Here is a 21,192-nt window from a genome sequence, read left to right as displayed (position 1 = left end):
TTTATTATCATAAATATTATGTAACATTGTCATATTTTGTGTAATATAAATTTCTAGTTTCTGAAAATATGGGCTTTAAATAGGGCCCCCTATTATTTCTCTATATTTTAGAATTGGGGAGTGCTTTACAATTTATTGTATCAAGAACATAAAGATAGAGAATTGCTCTTCAGATCAGTTATGAAGTGTGGAAAAATGATGCAATTTCTATTGGTGCTCCTAGTAAGCTTTTAAGAGCTATATCATCTCTAGTTCACATAAGAGCCTTTCACTGCCAAAACATGGAAAAAACATAAGGTGACAATGAAGTATTTTGTGAGAATGGATGCTGGCAGTAGCAACTGAAGCATCATGTTTAAAGTTCTTCAAGGATAGAGAATCTATGACTCTAATAGAGTCCATTTAAAATACTTTACTAAGACTTGTTTGAAATATTATTCTATTCATAATGTACCATCCTGCTGCACAGCAGGAATTTGATTTCTGCTTTCTGAAAATAATCACCTGATATGCAGCATAAGTCTTTATACTTTAAAAATTGTTTTACCACTTGTCTCCTGGATGCTTATTTTATAATCCAATATAAATATAATAATCTGTATATGAATTTATGGAGCTCTCAAAATTTAGAAACAAGAACTCATAGGTGTATTATTTCACTAATATTAATGTTATAATTCTTTCAGTATTGCATACAACAACATTTTAGTAGTACAGAAATATGTGGTATCTCATTTTTCTTTAACACGCAACATTTCATGAGATTCTCTGTGTCATAACCCATGGAGGACATATAAGTTTTATAATGGAAAAAGTTCAGCAAAACTGCAATCACCAGAATGCCTACATAAGTAACACCAATGTTGAAATTCAACCAATAATTCACACTTCTTCAGTGCCACTGAATCACAGTAGAAATAAGCATTGTATAAGGACTTACTCAAACATGTAAATTAGAAATAGTCATACCCAAACATGATTCATGTTATGTTCTCTCCCTCTTTCTCATACCATGTGTAAGAGATGCTACTGCTTTCTTTCTCATACTAAATTCTGAGAAAACAAAGCAGTGTCACATACTGGAACTTCAGTATTAGAAAAATGTGCATGCTTTAAAATGGCATCTCAGAAATATTTAAAACTGAAACATTCATTTGAAGTATTGAAATAGGTGCTATTTTAATAATATCACTTTCCAACTTGTTTATATCCAAATATTTCCCCTAACATCATGGAAAATTTCTTTTGACAGTGCCTGAAAACTTGTATTCTTTTTGTTTTATTGCCAGGTCAAAAAAATAAGATGTTAACTTTGGCTTACAAATCTTTAATATGTCCTTTTGTTACATGTTCCTCACACAACGTGATGTTGATATTCTTTTCACTGAGAGAATGTATGTAATAATGTATTCTTCCACTTAAATGTTCAGGGTTTTCTTTCATAAAAAGGGTACATTGCTAACTTCCAAGGATAACATAAAAAGTGATTCCTTTTATTCTTAAAATCTTTTAATGTCATGTTAACAGTTCAACTTCCCTGAGGTCAACTACCTCTGGACAAGTCCAAAACTATTCCACGGAGACTACAGTTGCTTAGAACTATATCCAAGTAATCCTTGGTCTTTCAGTCCTTCCACTTGTTTCAGCTCTAGTCACATCTGACAGGAATTATCTTATTATGGGAGTGAAAATGTGTCAGCTACCATCCAGTATTTTAAAATATAAATATTTTTTCTGTAATTGCCACTGGGGCAATTACAGAACAAATTAATTGAAATAATGGACAACAACAACAAAAATAGGAGACTCATGCCCAAACTCAGGATATGTATTATCTTATTGACCACCTATAGAAATAGAAGGCAATATAAATTAAAGAACAATCACAAAAAATTAGTAGAATTATGCCAATTACAGGAATGTATTCTCATACCCCAGTCTCTAGAAATTCCAAAACATTTATCACCACATTTCTTGTCTATAACTTTATTGGTTCCTAGTAACTGTCAAATGAAGACAAGAGGCGTGATATTAAAACCTTTATATTTGAAAATCAGACTGATTATCCAACTTTTTATATAATTATTTTAAATAATCCATTGCTAGAGAGTAAAAAAAGAAATAAAAACATAAAAGGCCCCAAATCGGGACTGGAGTGATAGCACAGGGGTTAGGGCATTTGCCTTGCACGAGGCCAACCCAGGATGGATTCCCAGCATCCCATATGGTCCCCCAGCACTGCTAGATGTGATTCCTGAGTGCAGAGCCAGGAGTGACCCCTTTGCATTACCGGGTGTGACCCAAAAAGGAAAGAAAGAAAGAAAGAAAGAAAGAAAGAAAGAAAGAAAGAAAGAAAGAAAGAAAGAAAGAAAGAAAGAAAGAAAGAAAGAAAGAAAGAAAGAAAGAAAGAAAGAAAGAAAGAAAGAAAGAAAGAAAGAAAGAAAGAAAGAAAGAAAGAAAGAAAGAAAGAAAGAAAGAAAGAAAGAGAAGGAGGGAGGGAGGGAGGGGAGTGAGGGAGGAAGGAAGGAAGGAAGGAAGGAAGGAAGGAAGGAAGGAAGGAAGGAAGGAAGGAAGGAAGGAAGGAAGGAAGGAAGGAAGGAAGGAAGGAAGGAAGGAAGAGGGGGCTGGAGTGATAGCACAGCAGTTAGGGTGTTTGCCTTTCACGTGGCCAACCCGGGTTCGATTCCCAGCATCCCATATGGTCCCCTGAGCACAGCCAGGAGTAATTCCTGAGTGCAGAGCCAGGAATAACCCCTGTGCATCGCCAGGTGTGACCCAAAAAGAAAAGAAAGAAAGAAAGAAAGAAAGAAAGAAAGAAAGAAAGAAAGAAAGAAAGAAAGAAAGAAAGAAAGAAAGAAAGAAAGAAAGAAAGAAAGAAAGAAAGAAAGAAAGCCCTAAATCCCCCCAATTCTTTCATTCTTCAGGTTGGGGGGGTACAATGTTATTCACACACTGTTAATTTCCAATGCATCAATAAAGTATAGTTCAGTGTTTCCCATATATGCACTGTATTAGATTTTAAATTCAATTCTGTTGCAGAACTTAATGACTATGGCTAAATTATACCTATCACTGGTATAATAAATTACTATAACCTTAGAGGTTTTTAACAACTAAATTGATATTTTCCACCTATATGTATCAGAAGTATGACAAGGGTCTCATGTAGCTAAAATCAGAAATCAGAGAGTAGAGATACATTTCTCTCCGAAGATTTTTTTAACTGTATTAAAGCACCATGATTCACAATAATATTTATCATTTATTTTTAGATACACTATCTCCTGCATCAATCTTACCACTAAAGTCTTTTTTCTTCTACCAGGTTCCCAGGTTCCCTCACAGTCCACCCCTCCTATTAGTCAGCTCCTGTTAGTCACCCTAACAGGCAACTTAAGAAAGAATCCTTCAAAGTCTTCAACTCATTCCTTTTGCCAATGTATCTTTCTCTGATTTTCTCTTCCAGGAAACTTTCTTAATTTTCATGACATTAGACTCATTTTGATAATTCATTTAACAATATCAAAATTGTTAATATTTACTGTGTCTTTGAATACTTTCTTGCTATGTAAGATAGTATACCCATAGAAATCTGTGTATATTTGAATGAGCATTATTAATATGACTTATAATTATAATTTGAGTGAAATGCCATCTTTTATTCTAGGAAGAGACAGTGGTCAGGGTCACACTACTCTGTGATGCACTGTGATGAGCAGAGGGTGTGATGTGGCATTTATCTTTGAGGACCACTGCATCACCACCAGGCAGAAGGTGGGATTAGGATCATGTGAAGTGCACAGTCTGCTGCTAAAATGTGCAAGTTAACTGGCATTCACTCTTATTTAAACTGGTCTTGGTTGCTATTGACTTACATAGGAACATGGAAGAAGCAGAAGTCAGCAAAAGAAACTCATCCCCCCACAATGGCCACTGAGCAGATAGGTCATTTAAGGTTAAAAAAAAACTGACAGTAGAGGTGAGGTGCTTATTACTGACTTGGCTAGGTTTGACTTCATCCATAAAGTCTCTAGTAAGTAGCAAACTGGGATTTTCTGAATAATTTCTAGCTCAGTTTGCCCTCCCACTATTGTCACTTGGCTTTCTTAGGGCACTTGTGGCTTAGATTATCAGCCAAACTGATGACCCCACAATCATCAGAGGTCGCTTAAAGGATATTAGGGGTACTGGCCAAGGGATACAGTCCTCCTGACAAGGAGGGTTAGCTGACGTGTGTGTGCATCCCCAAGTTTACTATCCAGATGTTTGGTGATAACTGATTATGGTGCCAATATGAGGGACCCCAGTTTCTTTCTCTGTATCATCTACTAAGACCACTTTCCTTGAGGCAGAAGTAGAACAGTGGGACAAGGCTTCTTGATCGACAATGGTAGTTGTCTTTGTCCCAGGTGCCCCTAATATGGCCTGGTGTTCCGACCTGCTCTTCTTAAATCTGCCTCAGAACACAAACATCAGTGCCATGGGCATGGCTTTAGGGAATAAACTCACAGGGCAACGCTACCAGTGGTTCTGGGGAAGCATGGAGCTATAAAGTGGAAGATCATTGGGGCATGAGGAGGGTTATCAAACCACAAGTTTAAGTTCTTGGGGACCCTTTTCCAATGAGGGGGCCTCCTGGCAGGGTATATCTGGACCTCTATTGGGCTTAGGTCCCCGCCTTCTGAACAATCAATTTTTTAACACTGAGCAGAGCAGAGTGCCCCCCGGCCAACTCCTGTGCTCAACTTTGCATTCTTAGGATTAGGAGGACTGTTATCCTTTATGATCCCTTGATGTTCCTCAAAGCACTCTTAAAAGGGACTTGCAGTTCTCATCTGGCTCTTTCCTCTCCAGTGTTCATGAAATGCAGGTGATCCCTACTATGATATTTCTGAAGTCCCACCAGACAGAAGGAGCTCCTAAAAGTCGCTTACAAATGTCTCAAAGGTGGCAAAGAGTGACACATGCACTGCCACACCAACAGTGTATGCTAAAAGGCCATGGGGAGTAATCCTAGGCCAAAGATAGATGTGACATATCCCATCCAGAAGGGCGACACACGTAGTGTGAAAGAACAGAATGGTTTCCACCCATAGTACCACTTTTTTTCAGGTGACCAGCCTGAATACCTAGGCCCGAAGAACTATGCACCAGCTGGCATCAAGGAACAGACCACCTTTGTCAGGTAAGCTGAGCTCACAGAGTATGTCATGTAGAGTCCCTTCAAGGCATCCTTCTCAGAGCACATGGCCAAGCTGCGGAGAGAGGCAAAGGTGAGTTACCCAACTTGCCGTCTGCCTACTTTGATGCCACACTGGCTTCCAGATACTCGATTTTGAGTCCAAGCGTAGTTAAACAGTGTGATGGAGCTGCTGTCTGTGAGAAGGCATCTTCAGCAAGGAGGCTGGGAACCGGCAGCTGCTGAGGGATGTGCCTGAAGAGGTCTAAGATCCAGATAGCCCAAACACCTTTCTAAGGCTATCTACTTGAAGAATAATAGTGTTTGCCCTTACTGGCCCACTCTTGCTTGCTCTCTGCCCAGTATGGGAAGCATGAATCAGGTGCTGATTTGGTGATTGGTAACATCGTTTTGCATCCATAGAGTTTGGACACATGTTTTTATCTCTTAGAAGAGGTTTACCACAGGTTGTGTGTGAGGGGGGGTTCATTTGTACTTCTACTTCACATCATTACTTTTGCATCTCTTTTTCCCTTGTTCCCCACATAGCATCTTAACTGTCTACATGTGGGGCTTGTTTCCACAAGTCATAGCTATTGAGATCATACTGCTAATTGGAGAGAATTGACTCATCACTATTCAGGGGTGGGAGAGCAGCACACCCTCTTTTTTATTGCACAAATAGTTGGCCATTGACAATTCTGCTTCTGATAAATATACACAAAAATCACTGAACAGGTCAAGAATGTCTTTTTAAATTTTTTTTTCCCAAATCTTGTCTTATAGTTTATATAACCACTGTGATCTACAAAGCTATTCATGATAATTTGTTACAGGCATTTAGTATTCTAACACCAATTCCACCACCTTTACACCTTCTTTCCACCGCTGTCTCTAATTTTTCCAACCACCCCTTAAGTATACCCCTATAGATGGCCCTCAATAATTTACTTAATATTGCTTGTTGTTAATCATTTCCTAAGAGAATTATCAAAAACTGTTTCCTTAGAAGATCATGAAGATTATATCTCATCAGGCAAAGAGTTTCTTGGTTAAAAAAAATTGAAATGATTTAGAACACAGGATCTAATTTATCAGATATCATATCAGCTTTCCATGGACTCTCTCATTCCTATTGCACGTCTTTATTTGCTTCCTTAGTAAAGTAAGCTGTTAGAAACCACATACTAGTCCAAGGCAGTAAAAATCCTTCCTATGCAGTGACTATTTATGGCACTTTAGATTCCCCCAGGGAAATTTACTACAGCATTTTGAATTCACAAAGTTGATATGATATTAAATGGCCACAACCACTTATGAAAAGATACCTTTATCCAGATAAAGACTACAGATAATGCATTTGGGATTGCATAAAGATATTATAAAATATATGAAGGATGGAGATGCTGAAATATTTCAGTATTTAGTCGAGTAGATTAACTCTGTGTAAATAGAGAACTTACATTATTATTTTTTTGCATTTAACAGTGCATTAAATACTAAGACATATGATAAATAATATAGAAACAGCTTGAAGAATAGGCACAAAAGGGAAAATATGGAAGGCGTTTTACACAGGAGCATCTAATGCTGCGGGTTTGGAACGCGACCTTCTTCCAGCAAGGTATTTTTCCATCACAGCATCTCTAGGATATTTAAACAACTGGGAATTTTAGCAGGGCGGGGGTGTTGTCCCATAGGCATAGCTGATTTTTAGTTACAATTACAGACCCTACTTTCTTTCTGGTGAATGGGAAAATGCATTCTCAGCATCTCATATGATCACCCAAACTCCTTCAGGAGTAATTCCTGACTGCAGAGCCAGGAATAACTCCTGGGCATTGCTGGATACAACCTCCAAACAAAACAAAACAAAACAAAACAAAACAAAACAAAACAAAACAAAAAGAATAGTAGTCTTTCCAACTATCCCTATTTATGAGGCTTCTAGGTACTGAATCAGCAATCCTGGGAAGTGACCAATATGTATATTTTGTACTAGGGTTATAAATCTGTGTTTGTGAGCCAGAGACTGAGTCTAAGGGTTCAGATGCATCTCTTGCACGTGGTCTAGCCGAGTTTGATTCCCGAAACTCCATAAGGTCACTCAAGCATCACGAGAAATGGCCCCTGAGCACAAGGAAAGGAGTGATCCCTGCTCACTATCTGGTATGGCCCCCAAACAAAATGATCAAAAGGTATCCCTGCTTTTCTCTCACCTGTCACTTCAACATCACCTCTTCCCTCATCAGACCACTTCTCTAGTTATGCCAAGAATCTGCAACTGAGATTTTCTAGAAACCAAAGCTCCCCTGGGAAGAGGCAGCCCCAGGAGATTTGTATTCATTTTAATTAATTTAAATCTACCAATTTGGGAATTTAGAAAATACTCCTTTGTTATTTAACAGTCCCCTAAGTAAAAAGTTAGACAGACTTGTCTATGCTCTTCATGTAGTCTTACCAGTTAAAAAGCAAGTAGCCAGAGGCACACCTAGTGCCAATCTTGGTTTCTATCATCCATTAACAAACATTTCCAGCACTGGTTGGTTTTGACTCCATCCTGGAAGAGAAAACATGCAACATTACTGTACTAAAATAATTTTTCCCTGATTTCTTATTGCTATACTTTAAACCTTGTCCCCCGAGGTCTTAGAAGGGTAAAGAATATTTACTATAAAGATAAAGAATATTCACTTTCATTCTTCCCTTAAACTAGCCATATGCAACATGCAATAGAGGAGACATTACTTATTTTGTTAATAAATAAGTTCATTGATTCCCTTTAATACCCATTCTTTTTTCCAAAGATGCAGTTAGAAGCATTGAGACAGCCTCCAGTGGCACGAGTGAAGAAAACAGATTCATTGTCTTATAAATTTACATTCTACTTTGAGAGAAAAAAAGGTAACCATTAAAGATAAAATGGTATAGGTATCTCTTGATTTATTTTTTTAGTTCATGTTAGAATACTTCTCTTTTACAATGTTTATGACATTCCTGCTTGAGAGAAAGTAGAATGTCACCAAAATATAGATGGCTAATAAGTGTCTTCTTTTTTTGTGACCAACTAATGTTCAGGCTTGAAAGATTTGTGCAGAACAAAGTGTTCACTAAGGGATAGGAGAAAAATGATAGATAAGTAATGAGAAAGACTGGTAGTATGTTAGTATTTAGAGAGTTAATATGTGGGACCTCCTGTAAGACTGGGGTGCAATGTTAAAAATGGTGATCATTCCTCAGTGCATATTAGCTCCTGGTGAAACCTGACATTTGACTGTGGTTCTATTATTTGGTGTCACCTGATAATTGGAGGTTATTATAGAAGAATATTTCAAGGAGGATAAACTCTAAGTATTAAGAACATGCTACCACTATCTGAGAAGTATTAAAAGTCACCTTGACAAAGGATTTTTTTCTACTGCAAAAAGGGGCAACTTTATATTGTCAATATGCTTTATCCTGGTTTTCAAGAGAGATTAGAGGTAAGAGAGTTGAAAAGTTGTTAACTTGGCTTAGAATGTTGACAAAAGCACAGTAATTTCTGTTAATTGAACTGAATCCAAGTGTGAGCCACTAGTGGTACTCACGGGTGTCAGTTGGTTAAGGTTGTCAGATGAAACATTTATGCATAATACTATTGAGAATTGCAATATTCCCTTACAAGCTCTCAAAGTGCTTTGATTTAATATAATATAATAAAATATATAAATTTCATTATGCATGATTTATTTTAGCAGTTACATCTACTTAGGCATGAAAAACTAGTATATCTCACTGTGTATCTATACACTAGCGCTTATTCATTTATTACATTTCTGTGACAAAGAAATTATCTACCTGTATTTAAATCTTTACTGTATTGGATACTTTACTTTCATATGGGCTGATTTTACTCCAGTAATTATGAAAGTTGGTCTTTTTCATACTATGCTTTGTGGTAAATGTGTGTAGGGAAATGGTGGAAACTTTGCAAGTTTAGAAAAAATTGCTTTGCAAATATAAAAAAATATTTTAACACTATAGCACTGTAGCACCGTTGTTCATCAATTTGCTCCAGTGGGTACCAGTAATGTCTCCATTTTGAGACTTGTTACTGTTTTTGGCATGTAAAATACTCCATGGGGAGCTTGCCAAACTCTACCATGTGGGTGGGATACTCTCAATAGCTTGCTGTGCTTTCCGAGAGGGACTGAGGAATTGAACCCAGGTCGTGTGTGCAAGGCAAATGCCCTACACACTGTGCTATCGCTCTCGTCCATTTTTAAGAGTAAATTAAACAAATGAAGTTATGGGTAACTTAAATCAAGTGGAGCATAATACAAAATATAGACAAATGACAGAGTGACTGGAACAGGTTGTTAATAATTCTTGTTTATATGTATATGTATATGTACATATACTTCTTCACAGAATGCTATTTCTGATTACTGTATTTATAGTAGACTGGAGCAATAACACAGTTCTTGCCACATTTCCTCTCTTAGAAATCATTGAATCAGACATAATTCAAGACAATTTTCTATCGAAAATAAATTTCATGAAGTCATTTAATTATTTCACTTGGTCCAATTATATCACAGTTGATGTAAATTATAAAATAAACCAGGAATAAGGGCTGTAGAACAGTGGCAGAGAATAATTTGTTTATATGAGGCCTAGATCAGATACCTGCTACCTCCTTGATGTAAAGAATGAATAAAATATTAAAGTCAGAGGCCAGAGAGAGAGTTCAGCTGGAAGGGCATTTACTTTGCACATGGCTGACCTAGGTACAATCCCTAGAACCTAATATGTTGCCTCAGGCACTTCAAGGAATAGTTCTTTATGCACAGCCAAGAATTATACCTGAGTATTTCTAGGTATGACCCCAAAACAAGACACTATAAAAAATTTAAGTCAGCTCAGCTTTTTTTATGTAATGAGTTTTTTTCATGTAATACTCCCTCTTGATTTTCATGAACTATATTAGAAGATGTTAATGTGCGTGTACTTTTTGAGAAGTACATAATAATGACATATTGATCTAAAATGAGAAGGTTGTGGGAAAAACCTCTTAAGAGTTATAGTCATTGGTGCAATATGGTTAATATGGTTAACAGCATATTTAGTTTTTGTCATATGATATTGCTATTAAAATGTATGGAATAATATATATATAATAATTTTACAAAAACATTGGGTTGATCTTATTTTAACGTAAAAAACTTGAAATTTATATACCTATATATATAAAATGATATGTATTTATGAGGATAGCTGTTAACCATCAAGGAATCAGATACTTAGATGAATTAACTCCTGACTAGCTAGATCAGATATACAGTGACAAGAAAATGTATAAATGCAACATTTTCCCTTATACATATTAAAATCCTATTTAATTTGTCTTTGGAAGAATCACACATATTTTTTAATTTATTTTTTTAATTTATTTTATTGAATCACCATGTGAAAGTTACAAAGCTTTCAGGCTTAAGTCTCAGTTATACAATGCTCGAGCACCTGTCCCTTCACCAGTGCACATATTCCACCACCAAGAACCACAGTAAACCTACCCCCCGCAACCTCCCACCCCCTCAACCCCCCACCCCTTCTGTGTAGCTGATAAATTTCACTTTACTTTCATTTTACTTTGATGACATTTAATTTTTCAACCAAAAACTCATTGTTTGGCATTTCCCCCTCAAAATCAGACCTGCTGAAAAAGAAGCATTTGCAACCTCATATCTCTATTCTCAGCAATGGAAAACAAAGAATCACACATATTTTTTATCATAATTTGGATTGCCTTATGCTACTAAGAAATGCTTGATACAGTAACTATTAATATAACAAAATTTTAAAAAAAATACATAATCTATTTTTTCCAAAGTCTGATTACCAGTAATAAATAATTTTGCCTACTAAGTTTACAAGACACATGGGGCTGAAGCAATAGCACAGGGCATAGGGTGTTTGTCCTGCATGCAGCTGACCTGGGTTCAATTCCCAGCATTCCATATGATTCCCCAGCACTGCCAGGAGTAATTCCTTAGTGCACGAGCCAGAAGTAACCCCTGTGCAATGCTGGGTGTGACCCAAAAGCAAAAAGAAAAAGAAAAAACAAGATCACAGGATAAGTACATATATTATGCCATTAAAAAGGTGATAAATCTAAGACAGAACTTATCCGAAGAACTTATAGAAAGTTATGTGGCTATAAAATTATGGGATACAGACTAGATTTGCTTAATTTACAAACTAAGGCATATGCTTTCTTAACTATTTGTAATACAGGATGTTTATATCTTTTATGTAAAATGTCATGTTCTTTTGAATTTTTAATAGGCCTTTTAGCATTAAAAATAAAAAAAAATTTAAAAAGGGGCCGGAGCGATAGCACAGCAGTTCGGGCGTTTGCCTTGCACGCGGCCGACCCGGGTTCGATCCCCGGCATCCCATATTGTCCCCCAAGCACTGCCAGGAGTCATTTCTGAGTGCAAAGCCAGGAGCAACCCCTGAGCATTGCTGGGTGTGACCCAAAAAGCAAAAAATAAATAAATAAATAAATAAAATTTAAAATAGTGGGCCTGGAGGGATAGCACAGTAGGTAGGGTGTTTGCCTTGCATGCGGCCAACCTGGGTTCGATCCCCAGTACCCTATATGTTCCCCCAGGCACCGCCAGGAGTAATTCCTGAGTGCATGAACCAGGAGTAACCCCTGTGCATCTCCCCTTGTGACCCAAAAAGCAAAATAATGATAATAAAAATAATAATAATTTTTTTAGAAAGTTTGTCATTTGTCATGAGAGCTCTGTAGTCAACCCCATACTCAGTATTCTAAACTATTTTTTTTCAATTAAAAATGTCTCTTAAAAGTTCTAAATTGTTAAAGTCTATTTATCACTATTTCTGGCAATAATAAAATTGGGTATTTTTTGTGTGTATACATAAAATAGGAGAGATTTTGCCAGGAGAAGGTAAAACAGATAAGAATAAATGGAAAATCATCCAAATAAATTGAAAAAATATTTTTATATAATGACCAACTAATGCATCCCCAAATATCCTACTAATTGTTCTCATAGCACTTATTTCAAAATTAAGATGTTATTGGCACATGGCTATGTTTATTTTTATTTTTATGTGACTATTGTCTATGGCTGCTTTGACTCTATAGTCCTGTTTGTGCAGTTATAAAAGATAATCTCTGGCCAAGAAAGACTAAAACATTAATGATTTGGCCCTTTACCAAAAACAAAATTGGTAAGTTGGACCTTAAATAATGTATTTACTTATTTTGCCTCTTTTCTGCTTCCTCTCAATAGATTTAATTTCTTGGCATGAAAAATTTGTCTGATTTTATTTTTTTTTTATCATTTCTGCATCCACATTCTACATAAAACTGGCATGCAGCAGATATTTTTAAAATGTTCTAATTGGTGTTTGGAGGGCTGTTTATACAAAAATAATGCAATACTGATAACTTTTATATATACTGACTTTTCATTAATAAATTGAAATATTTTAAAAGTGTAATGTTTCAAAAACAATAGTAATTAAACTTAAAGGATATAAATAAAACCATATATAAAATAGTTTGCAGCAAGTATCATGAACTGTGACCATTTGAATCTCTTAACGTAACTAAAATAATTATAATTTTTGTTTGTTTTTTTGGTCACACTCAGCAGTATTCAGGTATGACTTCTGGCAATGCTCTCAGGGATTACTCCTAGCAGGATGAGTGGACCACACAGGGCCTTGGAAATGTAACCCATGATGGCTATGTGCAAGCCAAATTCCATCCACTCTACTATTGTTCTGACCCCTGTTTATAATTTTTGAACATTGCAAGTTAGTTGCAAATTAAAATGTTTATATTGAAAGTCATAATCCATAATAAAAAGGAATACTGAAGTACTATTACCTCCTTGAACATTTGAATCAAGATACATTAGCACTGTCACTATCACTGTCATCCCATTTCTTAAATTCAACGGGATGAATTTGCTCAAGTTGGCACCAGTAACATCTCCATTTTGGGACTTGATACTGTTTTTGGCATATCAAATACACCACGGGGTGCTTGTCAGGCTCCGCTGTGGGGGCAAAATATTTATCGGTAGCTTGTCGGGCTCTCCCAGAATGGCAGAGGAATCAAACCCAGGTTGGCCACTTGCAAGGCAAACACCTTGCCACTGAAGTATCATGTCTGACTATGGATCAGAAGATATATTGTACTTTAGATTTTTAATGTGATCCAAATAAAAGCTGTATTTATTATATTGAAGTACATAAGATATTGTGCCTGTTTAATCTGAGTTTTCATTACAGACAAGATAAAGTGTGATGAATGGTTAGGCTTGAATAAAAGTCATTAAGAAATAAATTAATTAGGTGAGTTTTACAAATACCACATACACACACAAAGTAGCATATAATCCAAACAGCCTTCAGGTAGGAATATAGCTAATATAGCTTAAAATGAAAGGCACTGGCATAAGGAAACTGTGATAACAATGAGGCATAGTCAGTGAGGAAGAAAGAAATGAAGTACCTAAGTATTCTGTGTACTTTTTCAATACACTGGTTTTGCCAGTATATATTTATGTACACTTACATACTTGTAAACCTATGTACATAAAATTTTCAAATGTTACAGTCAGGAAAAACAAAGATGAACTGATTCTCAAAAAAAAAATAATGGTTAGGAATAAAATCCAGATTGTTATGTCTAAAATCTAACAATAAAAATCACAAAGATTATGTAATTTTTAGCTACAGTGGTAGAAACACTTTCACCATTTAGGATGATCTGTTGGAGTCTGCAGTTATTATTTTGATACTGTTAACTTAGCACTGTACCACTGTTGTACTGTTGTCCTGTCGTTCATCAATTTGCTTGAGTGGGAACCAGTAACATCTCCATTGTGAGACTTTTTTTACTGGTTTTGGCATATCAAATACACCACAGGTACCTTGCCAGGCTCTGCTGTGTGAGTAGGATACTCTCGGTAGCTTGTCGGGCTCTCTGAGGGGGATGGAGGAATTGAACCCCGGTCAGCCACATGCAAGGCAAATACCCTACCTGCTGTGCTAGATATTGTTAATGTAGGGTATTCATTTAACAAAAGTTGGGTAGTATTTAAAATGTTTTATTTTTGTTTTTCATTATTTTGGCTACTTTCAAGGAACCACTTATTTCAAATTGTTGTATATAGATTGTATGTAGGCTTATAGACCAAGTTCATATTTTTCAAAGTAATACTGAAGAGGTATGAAATGCAGATTTTTTTGTTCTGTTGTACTAAATTTCATAGAGGATCATTTACATTTTTTCTCCCTATATGTTTAAGGAGCAATCTTCTATTAGTTATTTGTTATTTAAAATGTGTTAGCTTCATTGTGAGGAGGATGAATTAAGTCTGTGTTTAAATATGTTGTAGGCATATGCTATAACACTATCCCATTATTAATGCTTATTTTCCCCTCTCTCTTCGGTGATTATGTTTGTGAGCAAAGTTTAGTTCCCCTTTTTCTAGGATCTAATTTCTTTTCATCCTTTTTTTTTTCCAACAACGCTATTTTTAGGGGGAGGTAGGGGGATATGGGGGAATTACCAGGGCTTCCAAGCAGTGCTTAAGAAGCACAGGAACCCCTCACTTTAATTTTCAGGCCAGTAAACCAAGGATTATATGCTTCTCTACTCCTGTGGTGCTAGGGATTACCTGAACTACTCCATGACACTCTGAGGCTTCAGTGCTCTTAGTGATGCTTAAGAGACCATATGTGTAGAGAAAGTCATGAAATTTGACTATAAGCGGATCAACACGGAAAGAATCATGCTAAGTGAAATGAATCAGAGAGAGAGGGATGGACATAAAATGACTGCATTCATTTGTGGAATATAAAGTAATGGAATGGGAGACTAACACCCAAGGATAATAGAGATAAGGGCCAGGAGGATCGATCCATGGCTTGGAAGCCAGCCTCATAGGGTGGGGGAAAATTCAGCTGGGATAGAGAAGGACCACTGAGTGAATGATACTTGGAGGGCTCACTCAAGATGGGAGACACATGCTTAAAATAGACTATAGACCAAAGATGATGGCTACTTACTACATGTATTGCAAGCCATAACACCCAAAGAGAGAGAATAAAGGAAATTTGCCTGCCACAGAGGCAGGGGGGTTGGGATAGGGGTAGCAGGAGTGATCCTGGGGACGTTGGTGGTGGAGAATGGGCACTGGTGGAGGGATAAGTACTCAATCATTGTATGACTAAACGTTAATCACAAAAGTTTGTAAGTATGTAACTGTATCTCATGGGAACATGTGTGCTGGGATCTAACTCAGGTAGACCACATGTACTCCAACCCTGCACTATCCTTGTCCTGTGTAAAACTAGACATGGAATGAGCTTTTACCAGTGTCTTAAGATCAGTGATGGACTGTGGCCTTAAAATCATATGTTAATGTTTATAATGGTTGAGTGGAGAATTGGGTGATACTTGTATACATTTTGCATGCTTACTTTTCGTCAGTCCCATATTTGTACTTAAATACCTCAATTAAAACCTTTTTTCATAATTTTAGGTGAATATTCAGTGTAGTGTGTGGAAACAGACAAAAAATATGTGCAGTTTATTTCAAATTATAACAGATTTATACCATTTTTGTTTGAAGACCATATCAATATTTTGCCAATTTTTCAATTCTATTGTCCACTTCTGTCTGTCTCAAATAAAAAAGTTAAACTCTATTTTTTGTTTGGATATCTATCCCAATAGAAATACTATAACCTTAGAATTTAGTCAGTGGTTGTTAGGTAACCAGTTGTAGTTATACAATGAGCTTGAAATCAAGCTAATACATTTGAAGTTTTTAAAAAAAGTGTTTTATTTTTATTTTTACTATAAAATGAGTGTGGCATTCATTTCAGTTACTGCTTTCTCAATTCAGGACTAAAGGTTTGACTAGTATACAATCACTGAAGCCATAGACAAACAGGGTGTTCAAACTAAATACATCAGGATCCTCCATGAGCTGTATTACAGATTCACCACCAGGATCTCACCATTCTACAAGGAAGTGATCATCGATAAAAATAGGGGTGTTTGGCAGGATAATAAAATTTCACTGAAACTCTTCAGTGTCACCCTCGAGAACGTCATGCAACGAATGGAATGCGAAGAAATGAGAGTGAAGATAGACGGTTGGCAACTAAACTACACCACCTCCGCTTCACTGATAACATCATTCTAATAACACCAAACATCAGCCAAGCGGCACAAATGCTGGCCAACTTCAACCATGACTGTGGAAAGGTCAGACCTCAGCTGAATCTCATGAAGACAATGTTCATGAGAAACAGACTACTCCCTGAGGTTCCATTTGCTCTCAACGGAACGAACATCCCCGAATGCAGCAGTTATGTGTACCTGGGTCGAGAACTCAACATGACAAAGGACTTGGCACCCAAGCTGCAGAGGAGGAATGAAACGACATGGAATGCCTTCAAAAGCATCGAAGAAGTTTTTCCCTCGGGCTCCAGGCACCTCCTTTTGACTACATCATTCTTCCTGCACTAACATATGCCTCAGTCACCTGGGCCCTACGAAAACAGGATAAGAACGCCATTCAAGTATCCCAAAGAGGAATCTAAAGAGCTATACATGGAGTATCACATTTCACTCAAGTCAGAGAAGAAATCTGGAGTTCTGACCTCCATCAACAAACAAGAATCAGGGATGCTGTCTTATTTTCCAAGGTGTCTAAAATCAGATGAACCAGACTCATAATGTGATTTAGAGATGTCTACTGGACTAGAGCCATTGCTAACTGGATTCCAAGGGGCGTCAAAAGAACACCTGGTCGTTCATCTAGGAGATGGTCGGACTTCTTCTTTAAGACCCTGAATGAATGGTTTTGTGCTCTTCATGTTCCTGGAGTGAGCAGACACCATTGTCTGCTCACTAGCATGCGGCAGGGACGAATGAAGATGTTACTGGCATTCATTTGAGCAAATCGATGAATAATGGGATGAAAGTGACAAGTGATTACAAGTGATGTTAAAGCATATAAATTACCCTTCAAATATATTCTCCTATAGCTGCTACTTCTCTAGATTTCTCTGTATGTCCCACCAAATCCTGTGATACCTTTGCACATGTGGGGTAGATAAAGTAATGCAATTGAAATAATGGCTTTAAGTGATTCCACTGTGACTTCTGGCATTATTATGGCAAATGAGGGATGTCCTAATTTGGGACTAGACAGACTTCAAATTTCTTAACAGTAGATTTTTGGAAACTGTTTCTTAGAGTCAAAAGTATAACACTGAGAAAAGTAGGAATTGATAATATTCAGCATGAGAAGAAATAAAATCTTCATTCTAGACCAGATATAGGCAGCACAATATAGTATCTGTCACACTTACAAGATATTTTTATTTTGACTTTCAAGAAAACATATCCTACTGTTAAAATAGTCACATTAATCATAGTTCTAAAATTAAAATACTCATTTCCAGTTCTTCCGTGTCCACTAAGGAGTTGAGGAGAAATAGAAGTTTACAATAAAGATACCTTGGCATGAACATACACAATATCATTTGACTTGCACCCTTTCTTTCCTAACAAACTTATCCACTTCCCCTAGTTTATAAATAGAAGCACCTGTGTCAATGAAACGTAAATATTTGTTTCAAGAAATCTTAACCCAGGAAGGTAAGATTGAAAAGCGATAAATAACTTCAGAGTTTGCTTCAGGAAATTGCAAAAACAAAAGTATTTGAGAAAACAATTTACTCACCTGTGCAAGCAGTTATCAGCAACATTTTTTTCCCCACAACTTGAGAAATAGTTCACTTATCATGACAATGTTTCATCAAATTTTACCTCAAGATCCCAGTTCCAGTTTGCCTATCTAGCCTTAGTGCAAAACTAAGCAAAGCAAACAAAAATGCAACAATAGTTCAAATGTGCAAGTTTTGTTCCCACCTGAAAAACCCACCTTAAGTCACTTGAGTTGAGGCTTATGATTCTATGTCTACCACTTACAATCTTCCTCAAGCTGAGGCATCCATAAGAGTGTGTGAAGGTACTACATTATGCTTTTGCAGCAAACTGAATAAATTAGGTATGCTTAGTTAATTTTCTGGTTTTTAGGGGAGACTATAATTGTCAGTTCTGAAGTTCATCCTAAGGGCCTCCTGATACTTTCTTGCTGGTGTGATTAATGATTATGTACTTAGATATAGTACATTCTCGAATAAGACTACAACCCATCAAGGGATCTCTCTGATCATAATATTAAGTTACATATATCCTACATTTGTTCTGAGTTATGATTTCTGTCTTTCTAGATTGTCTTCACTCTTGTCGAGTTATGGACTGAAGACTGTAATTCCTCATTTATGTCTATACCATCTTTCTTGAAGCAACACACTTCTAAGTTTGGGAATGAGCTAATACAGTTCCCATAGCTGTAAAATATTTGCTGTGTTTTATAGCTCAAGATTACTAGATCCCAATATCTTGTCTTAAAAATATTAGTTAACAGTATATTTTGAAGTTAAAATTATTCTTTTAAAAATAAATTTGTTAATTAGTATAAAATACTGATATGTAGTGAAAATATGTCTTTAATTAACAATGCTATATAATTTTTGGTTTATCCTTACCCAATTATCTTTTGAGTTTCCAAGAGAGGGTTCCTAAGACACTATGGATGTAAGTTAAAGAGGTCTGTACTTCACAATGGTTCTAAAGAATAAAATAATATATATATGTAACTTTATAGGATAAATTTTGTTGTGATCAGTTTTTTATAATAATGTGGTTTTCTGTTTAAAATCACATATTGCCATATTAACTCTGACAGACCATTCCTGTTCAAGTTATATATGTAATTTAGAATTCCTTATTAGAACCCTAACTTTACTCTAGTAATAACTATATTTAATGCATCACAATTGGAATTGGGTTGTTATTTTTGTTAGCTTTTGAAAATACTGCTTTTGTCAGCATCATTTTTAACCAACCACTGCAGTTATTTTAAGGGTTTATTCATTGGGCATAAAGACAAACATGATTTTTTCATGTTGCAATTTAATATATGTATCCTTATAACAGCATGCTTCTTCAGGGGCAATTTGGAAATACATTAGCAATTTTATCAATATTTTTACCTGAATATGTGATCATGGCTGTTCAACTTAGAAAAAAATAAAGACCTATATTCAGCATTTCCTCCTTTTCTTCCTCCTCTTCCTCTTCTCCTTCTCCTCAGGAAATACCATTTGTTTCCATACTACAGAGATTACTAGTTTGTCATATTATACTGCTTTTATTCACTATTTTACTTCTTCATTTTATTTTTGTTAGACTAAGTTTCTAGAATATAAACAAATAAGTTAGTAACTATTAAATCCACATAGCCCTAGTTATTAGTATCGCTTTTTAAAATTGTACTAAATTATTGGTAAAATTATAATATCTGCCTAAAATTAGTTTATGATTTTGCTAAAGTATACAACCTCAGTGACTATGTTGCCTCTTGAATGGATAATCTGTATATGTGACTAACCTAAATTGCTAAAACAGACTTATATTGTTTAATTCACAACAGATCAGATCTCTGTTTAAGTACAATGAAAGATCTCTTATATCCCATTTCCCCCTCCCCCAAAATAAATAGAAATAAATTATAAAAAGGAACTACAGAACAGATGTTTAATCTGTAGACCTTTATAGGACTTAAAGAAAATATTGACTACAAATGAATCTTCTATTCCCATCTGTTTCTATTTCAAGCTCAAGGTCTCCTTTTTCCCACAACTCAGATTTCCCGCACACGCTTACCTCAGAAACATAAGAGCATTTGATTATTCTTATTCAACAGTATAGAAAGAAATTATTATTCATCAAAAGAAAAGGGTAGTTCGTGCCAACTAGTCATACCCTCTTGATTTGATGAATAAAAAATAGATTAATCATGAAGATATGGACATTTATAAATATTTCTATTTCTAAATAAAATTATGGCAGAGTCTTTTGCCCCTGCACCTGGCTGTTTTCATCTGGGCCCCTCAGAGCAGGCAAGTTGAGTTTCCCTCCCCACCTCAAGCAGATCCCCGGCAGCCGAAGACCTCCAGAACTCCAGAACCCAGCCAAAGCCATGCTCAAGGCCCCTCTCCACACGTTCTGAAGAGCCTCACACATGAAGGAACCGGCAGAGGAACCCAGGTGTGCAGGACCCGGGACTGAGATCTCTAAGCCTGCTCAGATCAGAACTGGGCCTATTCCACCCAGACCCCACATTTTCTAGTAGCTTGGCAGCCACACCAACATATTGTCCCCCTGCTCCCCCTTCTCAGTGCCGTGTAATCTCATCATTGGCAAAGATCCAGAGACTATAAAACAAAGCTCCCAAACCTCTTATAATCAAGTTCTCTCTGTCAGAGAATCTGGCAAGATACCGAGAGCATCTAGCCCGAATGACAGCTTAGCAAGCTCTCCGTGGTGTATTTGATATGCCAAATACAGTAACAATGATGGGTCTCATTTCCCTTACCCTGAGAGAGCCTTCAATGCGGCACCACTGGGAAGAATGAGTAAAGAGAAGCTGCTAAAATTGCAGGGTTAGGACCAATGGAGACATTACCGGTGCCTGCTCAAGAAAATCGATGATCAACGGGATGACAGTGATACAGTGATACAGTGAAATAGAATTATGGATAGTATCTAAGTATTTTATAGGTGTTCATAAAGTACTTTATGTTCATGAACTAAATGATTTAAAGGATTATTAGATATTTTTAATAATGTTTTCATTTCCCTGTTCATACAGATATTATTCTATCTTCAAAACCAAGTTCTATTAAAAGAAAACTCCTTCTTTTTCTATCTGAATATTACCATCAACATTCCATAATAGGGTTGACCTCAAGTGTGAGAAAAACTTCAAATAAACAATGGTTGAAACATCCTTAGGAACTTGAAACCAGACACAGACTATGAAACAAGATTC

The 21,192-nt window shown here is 36.3% G+C and overlaps 1 pseudogene; it reads left to right on the top strand.

Moving 5' to 3' along the window:
- The first annotated feature begins 4,387 nt into the window (after positions 1 to 4,387).
- Positions 4,388 to 21,192, top strand: part of LOC105942855 (uncharacterized) — a 176,618-nt pseudogene continuing 159,813 nt past the window's right edge.

Source organism: Sorex araneus, chromosome 4 (assembly GCF_027595985.1).
Source record: "Sorex araneus isolate mSorAra2 chromosome 4, mSorAra2.pri, whole genome shotgun sequence".
In the NCBI taxonomy this organism is placed as follows: domain Eukaryota; kingdom Metazoa; phylum Chordata; class Mammalia; order Eulipotyphla; family Soricidae; genus Sorex; species Sorex araneus.
The sequence above is the reverse complement of the archived record's forward strand: the minus strand, read 5'-3'. Positions and strand labels throughout refer to the sequence as shown.